We start from the raw sequence: 10000 nt of genomic DNA on the forward strand, positions 1-10000 counted from the left end.
GAAGAGCAAGTGTTACAGCTTGGAAAAAATGACTAGAAATAAGAGTGCTTCAAAATTCAATGTTAAAATTTTGTATTTTTTTAGCAATTGCTGAGCAGTCTTCCTGAACAGAGAAGTACTGAGATTAATTGATAAAGTAAACAGCTGCCACAGAGTAGAAGAAAAACCTGCACATATGTTCTGGGGATCTGTATTAGTTCCACTGGCACCATATTTGAGAATGAGATTTTTTTTCTTTCTGAAATTTTAAGAGACTGGTAATGGTTTAGCATTGAGGGCGCTGTCATTTGGCTGGTGGTTCATCAGACCAGACCTAACATGGAAAAATATCCTACTTTTTAGATGAACTATGTTTGTCTCTGCAGTGTTTGTGTCATGGAAATCACTATTATTCAAGAGTGATTTCAGGCTTATTCTGTAGCAAATAATAGGCAGTCCATGATCTAAACTTACCAAATACTATTTTTGTTGCTGGCAGGGGCATATCTTGGTGTGGATAGACTGAAAGGAAAACTTAGAAATAAAACTATGCTATAATAGGAGAGATAGTCTAATCTTTTTTAATGGCATTTAATCTCCTAAATCTTCTGATTTCATTTAATTTTAAAGGGTAATAAAATATGATTGAAATACATCTGAAATGTAGCTTAATAAAAGTAATCTGCTATACTGAAGATCTACCATTTTGTCAATCTGAAGGTTTAGGATGCAAATGGATGGAAATACTTATTTGGATCTTAGACTTCAGAGTTCTTGTAATTTCTGTTGCACATATTCATTTTTTAAGTAGGTAATGCCAATTATTTAAAAATAAAATGAAATTACTTTAGAATTCATTGCAAGGATCTTAAGAAAACTAATCTCCAGGTCATAAGAAGGTAAGACATAAGAAAAACATGCCCGATTAAGGAGAACATACCTGGCAGAAGAGTACGTTTCTGTGGATAAAGTCAATTGTTCATGTTCCTGTTGTTTCCAGAATGATAGAGACCATAAATGAACATCTGTTAAAAGCATAATGGTTTGTGCAACAATACTCTGATCCTCTTGCATTTATATTTAGAAGGAGAACTGCATTTTGAAATACTAAATGGGCTTAGGAATCACAACCTCGAATGATACTATCTTAATTAAAAATACATGCATATCTTGGTGATGTTGTGCACCTCCTCCATTTAAAAATAGGAAGAGAACAACAATTAAGCATTTTCCATGCACTAATTTTTGTTTAATTTCAAAGAGTTAACCTTCGGAGAAGAAAGCTTCTGCTGGCACGTTAGTGATAAACATTACATTAAAATAGTGATAAATACTATATAATACTCCCAAATAGACATTTTTCCTGTTGTATCCTGGGATGCTTTCTACAGAAATCTCAGTATATTTTTAATGAGATTGTACATCAGTTTGTATGTTGTAGTTTAGACATATTGGCTTTAATTATTTTTGAATGTGCAGTTTTTACAGTAGACAGAATATATGTGATTTAAGACTCACCACGGCACGCTGAATATCACTTGGCATTTTAGCAAAATGTGTGATATTAAAAAGACCATGAATTTTAGCTCGATTTTCATTATTTTCTCAGATATGTAATATTCCTCTTTGCTCTCAATTCTTCTATTCCACATGTGCAACATTTTGCATGTTATATTAAAACAATTATGTCAGTCTTATTATCTCTCTCTGTACTGTGGTTCCACTATTATCACAAATAATATTAAGTCAGCCTAATTCAGCATTTTCTGCCAGCTGAGTGCTATGGTATTTTGCCTAAATCAGAAGGAAATCAAAATAAAATCTTAAAAAAAAACAAGTTTCAAAGAGGTCTTGGTAGGTTGACCAAGGCTTAAACCACACATTTTGCTGAAGTACTGTAAAACCTTTTAAGGCCAATATCAGTCTTGCCTTGCTATAACATAAGCAAAATTATAAGGTGTATATTTTACTTGAGTTTAAACATCTTCCAGTAATGTTGGCAAACGGTTGTGAATATTATGCCAGTGGACAAAACCATGAAAACGAAAGTGACTGAAACTGCTCACTAAAAGGAAAATGAACAGTTATTTTGATTTTATCAGCTGAGATACAATGAACAAACAGATGAAAAGTAAATGAGAGTTTGGAAATCGGTTTTTTAACAAGTAATAATTTGTTAACAGTATAGGCTTGGTTATTTTATCTTAGTCCTTTTGACAAGACTCATTTTGTGGTAGCCGTAGCATCATTGTAGAGCCTGATCTCATACTTACAGAACTCAGTATAATCTCATTGACTTCAATGCAAGTTGAATTGGACTAATAATGAAAAATCGCATTATAATAATAGTAAGTTTAGAAAAAAATAGTGCTTATAGCTGATTTAAGTCAAACTGAGTTTGTCTGATATTTTACTGATGTCAGTAAAATCATACTGTAAGTTGGTATTGCTCTGCTGTGACAACTGTGAACTCTTATTCTGAGAACCTATTAAAATCACAAACCAGCAGTCGTTCTGTTATAAGGCAGTACAGATATTTGTCTAAATACAATATCAAAATAAGTAACTTAGTAAAAACCAATTTGTAGTAAGTTATCAACTGAAGAGATGAAATAATGGACATATTACAATTTTTTTCTTTCTTTAAATTTTTATCAAGTCTGCGATATGTTATTTTCAGCATATAGTCTTATTTTTCCTTTAGGGGATTTTCTGGTTTTCTTTTTGAATTTTCTTATAAATGATAGGTTTGTTTTATTCAATATGATTTCATGTGAAAGTAAATTAAAACCAGCAAAGATTAAAAAAAAAAAACAACCACCAACTGATTTTTTTAAAAATTCTTTTTATTTTTTTCCCCCTGTAAAATATTACTTGACTGAGCAGCTTGATTAAAAAATCACATAAAACATACAGGGATTCTCTATCCCTCTGTATTTAAGATATCTTCTTTTCTAGCTCTAAGGAACTTTTCTCTCATCTCTCCTCAATTTAAATAAATACACTAACCATACATACATTGTAAATTATTTTTTTTAAGAAATACCTTTAAATTGCACTTGTCAAAATCAAAGTCTTTATTTCTCTATTTATTTGTCAGCATCGTAGCACAGGGTTATACTGTAAATGACTCTATGTTAGAATTAGACCATTTTAGGGAGGTTTATGAACAATCTGGGAAATCTGAGCTTCTCACAAACGGTGGAACCTTTTGATTTGGTAGCTGAATTCAGGTTAAATTAACCACCAGATACAAACTGTTGCTGGAATGTGGATTTGAATAAGTCTGATATTTTAAGAAGTCAGAAGCATGGCAGCATATTTTAAATGCAATTAACAAGTAGCTGAACTCCAAATACATATACTTCTCAATATGCATTTGATTAAAATTAAGAGGAACCTTCTTTTCAGGTGAGAGTAACAGTTGCGAAAACCTTGCTCTCAGTCACATTCTCAGCAGCCATGAGTCCATCAGGCCACCATAGTTCTCCAGGCTCGATTTATCTCTGCGCAATGGCTTAGCACTTCCCAAGGTGCTCCCAAAAGACTTAGGGTAACCAAATGATAGAATAGACTCATGGAATAGTTTGGGTTGGAAAGGACCTTCAAAGGTCCTCCAGTCCAACCCCCCTGCAATGAGTAGGGACATCTTCAACTAGATCAGGTTGCTCAGAGCCCCATCCTTGCCTTATAGGGGATCATCTAAATGTGGCTGCATTTGAAAGGAGTTTTGGTACCCAAAGCCCACAGTGGAGTCAGCCCTTCATTTCCTGTAATACCTGCTGAAACCCTGGCTTGACAAACGAAATAATCATTGTCCTGTATGTGCTGAAATCTTCCAATTTTCCCACCTTTCTGTCCTACTGAGATGTATCTGATGCTGGATGAGCTGTGCGGTTCACAGAAACAAGCCTTGGTTCTCACCCTTTTCCTTTGTAAGACCGAAGGTCTGCCCTCATTTTCAGCTTCATAAAAACATTGTACTCGCATCATCTCCGACTACATAAAACCAGCTGTCTCTCAGTATGTGAAGTTTTTATAGGAATTTTCAAAGGCTGTTTCAGCTGTAAATGTAAACTGAAAACACACACAAAAAACCAACCCCCCCAAAATCCCTTTCCTTTCTTCTTCATGATGGTGCTGAGTGTAATGTGCTTGACACCAGACAATTTTAGAAAGGTATGACATGGTGTAGTTTCTCTGATACCATACCACTTTGCTGTTTTACAAGCTACAGCATGTCACAGATTAAAGCTTTGTTGGATGCAACAAAGCTGACAATAAATAAACCTCTCTTATATGTCACTATGACCTAAATTAAACTCATTGTGTTTCCTTTGTTTTGTTAGCAAAAGAGTAGTTTTCGTCACTTTTGAAAGACCTTTAGTGTTTTAAAAAATAGATTTTTAATAGAGATTTTTTTAAAGTTGGAAATTAATTGTGGATCAGAGTAGAGTCAGTATCTGCTGATTGTTAGCCATTGTGTGCTGAGTTTTTTTGGATAGAAGGATAGAATGCAAAGGATAGAAGACTTTAGCATGGTATGAAAATAAGAAATGTGAGAACGGCTGAAGTAGCTGATTGCAAATATGCAAAGAAATCCTGATCTCCTCCAGCACGTGATGAATATATAGAGATGAGTTTTATTTGTTTTTTAAATTTGTGTGCACTTGAGCACAGGAGTAGTCAGAAGCCTGGAAGAAAGAACGTTGTTTTGTCTGCTCAGGTCTGGTAGAGTTTTGGGGTTTATTTTGCAAATATTTTATTTAATTATGCTACAGTCTGGTTTGACCCTTAGACCCAGTTAGATTTCCATCCTAAAGAGAAAACTTTTCATGGGAAAACTCTGCTCAAGGTTTAAACAGTTAACTTCATATGCAGCAGAGCTTGCGCTTAACAGTCTGCTCCTACAAACAGAATAACGGGTCAGCTCTTGCATGAGTGGGCATTTTGTCTGAGGGAGGACAATAAAATTTAGCTCAAAATTAGTATGTACCATTGCTTTTCAAGCTTCCACCAGTCTCTGAGTTGATTGTATTGCCTATCAGCATTGATTTATTTTACTGGCGCATGTCACTGTCAGTCTTATTACTCTTTTGTAAGCTACTAGTGTTATGGTGGAGAACTACCAGATTTCCAAAGGAAATTTAAAAAACAAACAAGCTAAAAAAAACAACCAAAAAACCAAAAAACCACAAACAAACGTTGACAGCAAATATCAAAAGCATTGTTAAAACATAGGTACTGTTCTCTCCTTGTGAAACAGGAAACAGCCACTGGTAACAAAGTGCCAATAGTTTGGGGTTCAAATATTTGTTTATCTTGATATCCCTTCTGTTTTCAAAAGATATTGAAGGATGTTTGTTATGACTGTGAGGACAGGTAATGTTTCAATTAAAATTGAAATTAAAAGACATTTCTAAGGACAAGTTTTGCTTTAGTTATATCTTTCTTTGGAGATGTCCTAAGGAAGTGATTTGATGTAACCTTTGGAACATACACGGTATCTCAAGAGAGTTGCATCTCTCTTTCCTTAAAAATCTGCAGACATTTGATAGTAGAACCTATGTTCACAATCATGAAGATCCTAGTGGTTTAAAACTGATCTTCTCAACTCCAGTACATTGGATATTACTCTGAAAAACTGAGGATCTGTATTTAAAAACATGTGGATGAATCTCATTCAGTCTAATTTATAGACCTGAATTGCAGTTCTATTTTTTTCCTTCTGTTCTGCCTTGGCCTGGATGCCACAAGCTACTCTGTAGAGTAGTGCTCTGTAGAGTGCTTGATCAAGTGATTTATTTTCTTCTATAGAATCCAAAATCTTCCTTTTAATTTTTTTCCTACCCCTAGAATCTAGTATAAATTCATGACATTTTCCAGAATGTGGATAAATTTATCCCACATAGTTTAAGGGCACACCAAACTTTTCTTAGGTAAAAACATTAAGTCACTTGCACTGTTGTCACAATTGAGAAATTTATGGTGGAGAGGAACTGATAAAGGTAATAGAACTGCAAAAAACATTGCCATTTTATAGCACCCTTCCATTACACTGTGTTAATCCAGGGTTTCTGTTCCAGCACTATGTTCTAGCATCCTCCAGGTAAAGAAAAAAGTGTTCAAATGAAACTGTAAGTTTTATTGGTATAAAAGCTTTTGAATCACTATTATATACAGATGTTCGCTTTTTTCTACATTATATATTTGTCCTAGTAAAAACTCATAGAGTACTGTCAATGAAACATACCTTCATGTGCATTTAACAGTAAGCTGTGACACTATTTTAAGTGATTGTATGTTATAAAAAGCTCTGCAGCAAGATTAATGTTACAAAATTGACAGAATATTATAACACTGTGGAAGATGATAAATTTAAAACTTTCCATTATGCCTTAATGAATACAATGGGAATCATGAGGCTGTGTCTGGTGGTTGCGTCATGTTCTTTCAGCTGGCTTGTGAGGCTGTTTTCCTCACATAAAGTAACCTTTAGTCCTACTTTGCTTATGCTTGATTATGTTTTAAATTTTGTCTTATTTTTATTTTTTAATTTGGAAGATATAAATTTAATGTGTGCTTCTATTCTGAAATGCAGTAATATAAAAACAGTAGATGGCACCTCAACAGAATAACTGACTATTCTCAGAGGCAAAAATGCTTTGGAGAGCAACAAGACTAAATTTTGACTACATTTCACCTCAAAATGTACTGTGGAGTCAGAAGACAGATTGAAGAATAAGATGAATGCTCTCCTAGCTTGTCTATCTCCAGTGGAATTGTTAACCAACCTGTAGCTACAAGCCTGTATTTTCCTCTGCTCTGCTGGTGCTTTGAAGGCAATGGGCCAATTTTGTCACTTCTGCAAAAACAAGGCATTCAGCCTGGTGTGTTAGGACAGGTAAATTTGAAATTGGTGATATTTCAAAGCTGAAGCAAAGGTCAGAAATTGATGCGCGTAACCTATTGCTGATGCACAAGTCAGAACAATCTTATAATAAGACTGAGAGCTGAGGTGATGGCAGTTGTGAAAACACTTTTTTTCCCTCGGAGCTGAAGAAATGTGAGTGCCGATAAGTGCAGAACCCCTCGGTGCTGTTTTTGAGAGACTTACCTGCATGTGATGCAGTCAGGTTTTCAGATCCATTTGAACAAACGGGTTGAATGTACTGTAATTTTGCATGACTATATTACCTCCACATCGCTCAGTTTTCCAAGGTGCATTTCTTTTTAAGGCACCAGTAATGCAATTCTTTCATACAAGTATCCTTCTCTGAGGAACACCGCGTGTTTCAAACTGAATTTTGCTAGGTACTTACTGGCACTCAATTTTTTTTTTTTTTTAATGTTTAGCAAAAGGCACAGTTTGGTGGTGAAATTGCTTTTTAAAATTTATACATATACATATTTAAACAGCAAGTTGTGAGCCACCAGAATAAAGTCAGATAAATACTGCAAGCCTCAAGGATTTAGAGAAATCTATTAGCTTGTTGGGTTTGAGGTTGCCACTTAAAGTCATAATCTGGTTTTGGTAACTTGTGAAAGGGGTGCACAGTTCAGTGTTGCTTTTAGATACATTGCACAGCTTTCCATCCTACTGTTATACCAGTCTCCTTAAACACTTGCAAGACTACAGAGGGTAAGAATATTTCCTTTCTGTACCTATAATTTAGGAAGATTGTGTTTCTGTTGGATGCTTATTAGGAAGCTGTGATGGAATCAGTATAATTATATCATCGATATATTCTGTATAGACTTTACATAATAATATTTTAATTACTAAGTGTCTGAATTCAATGCTGAAAGATTACTATGAAATTTTTAAAAACGCTTCCCTGCCCATTCTCCCCTTAATTTTGAATTATTCAGGTCCCAAAAATGCAGCTTTCCATCAGATTTCAGGGCCCAAGAACTGTGTGGTTTCCAATGCAGAAATAATTAAATAGGAAAACATCAGTTGTACTCAGTTCCTATGTAACCATACGTGGAAAATATATTGGCTCATGAAGAAGAAAGAACACGTATGCTTTATATCTGCTAATTTTATGCATACATTGTGGTTTTGAGTGAGATTTAGGGTTTTTTTACACTTTGAGATACCCTTGTTGATTGACTATAAATTTGTCCATATGAACATCATGGGTTAAGAGTAAGGATAGGAAGCTGCATTTGTGTGTAGGAGGTTTAGCGTAGCAGCAAGGAAGATGGCAAAAATTGGGCCCTAGGATGGAGGACTTTGAGAAAAAGATGACTGAACATAGGATGAGGAAAAGGTAAGTAAAGAGAGAGAGGGCATATAATGAAGGGACGGAAGAGCTGAGGAATTGTAGTATATGCTTTCAGCCAGAAATGTTAGTTTAATGGTCCCCAGTTCCTCCATTGGTTCATGTAAAGCATCGCTGTCATCTTTCTAGGAATGGCGGCAGAAATTTATAGCGGTCGTGTGAAAGTGTATTTTTCAAAAATTTGGAATTAGTTTATTTTCTCATTATTGCTTATTCTGTAGAGAAACATGGGGTTTAACTGGTAAACCAGAGGTCAGGCCTATGGGTTACTCTCCAACAGGGGAAAAAATGTGATCAGAGAACTTTGTGTGAGAAGTATTCTGGAAGGCAAAAGTCTTCTCCACCAAATGGCACTTGTAGAGCAGGGTCATCCTGTATGTTGAAAGAACCAGGAACCTTGTGAAAACAAACAAACAAACAAACAAACAACCCAAACCATTCCTTGGTAAACTCTGGGTGGATACATTTATTTACATTCATTGCTGCATTCAACCAGTTTGTGACAACTAGCGATGCTGCAACCTCCCCTTTGAGAAAAATTACTAAAAGGCCCTTTACTAACTGCGGGTGAGTCCAAAACATCAGTAAATCAGCAGCAGTACTGTTGGTGCCCTGTGCTTGAGTAAGACCATTCAACATGTATGAAAATATAAACATACTGTCATACACTTTGGTCAGTAATTCTTGCATGAAATCCTGTTGTAAATCTTGGAAGTGAGTGATAGAAACTTGTTAAAATACTGTAAGTCTAAAACCACCGAGAAACAAAAAATACCTGATTAATTTAACAATTGTTTGTTTACAAAAGAAATAAATACAAGTCCCTAAGCAGCTCTGATATATCTGAACCTAAGACAGATAGAAATCACTATCATCACTGCACTGTCGTGTGATCTTTTTCTATGCTCCATTTAAGGAGATGAATTAAAAAAGAGTTGGAAAAAAAAAAGGTAGAACACAAAGGTAGCTTAAGAAAGGTCAGAAACCCTATTTGGACGGCTACCAAAGGCACACACAGGGGTTAGTTAGAGATGGAGTTGCAGCTTTAATTCTGATTTTTCTGGCTTTTGTCACTTCAAAGACAGACTCTCAGTGTTATTTTAACATTTTTATTGTGTGTGAATAATAGAGTACACATTGAGGTTCAATAGGTGCAATACTGTTAAATGTACGTCTTGGTGGATTTAAAAATGAGGGATTTATTTTGTCATTCATAAAGTTGTAATACAGTCTGGAGAAACTATTTGTTAAAAGATAGCATCTACTTAACCTGCTTATTTATTTCTTGTAGTAGAAGGTTAGATCCACAATAAATACACGAGGAAATAAGTAGATAGGGGAATTTATCTTGGAAATAAGATCCCTGTCACGCTTTTGAAATGTGAAATGCATGAAGACCTGTCAGGGAGATATACGGACATGATATTTTTTTACTGTGCATTTGGAAATATTTAGCTATATTTGTCATTCGCTAGTGCCACTAAGCAGTGATCAAGTGATATAGTAATTTGAAAGTCTGTTTTCAACTCAGCATATATATGTTGGTTTGGTTGGTTTTTTGCCTTTGGGATATAGCGGAACTGTACACAAGACTTCTTTATCTTTCACTCTCTGTGAAAACAGTTTTTTGGGGAAAATTGGCATTTGTTTAAATAGGTTGCTTAATGTAGATAAGTCATTTTTAAGTATATCGTTTAAAGAAATCTTCAGTTAGTTATACAATACACACATGA

General features: G+C 34.9%; 1 protein-coding gene across 1 annotated transcript in view; it reads left to right on the top strand.

Annotated features, from left to right (window-relative positions):
- The window catches only part of ZNF407 (zinc finger protein 407), a 347047-nt gene that overhangs the window by 191180 nt on the left and 145867 nt on the right, over positions 1-10000 (top strand). The window lies entirely within an intron of this gene.

Source organism: Patagioenas fasciata, chromosome 2 (genome assembly GCF_037038585.1).
Source record: "Patagioenas fasciata isolate bPatFas1 chromosome 2, bPatFas1.hap1, whole genome shotgun sequence".
Classification (NCBI taxonomy): Eukaryota; Metazoa; Chordata; class Aves; order Columbiformes; family Columbidae; genus Patagioenas; species Patagioenas fasciata.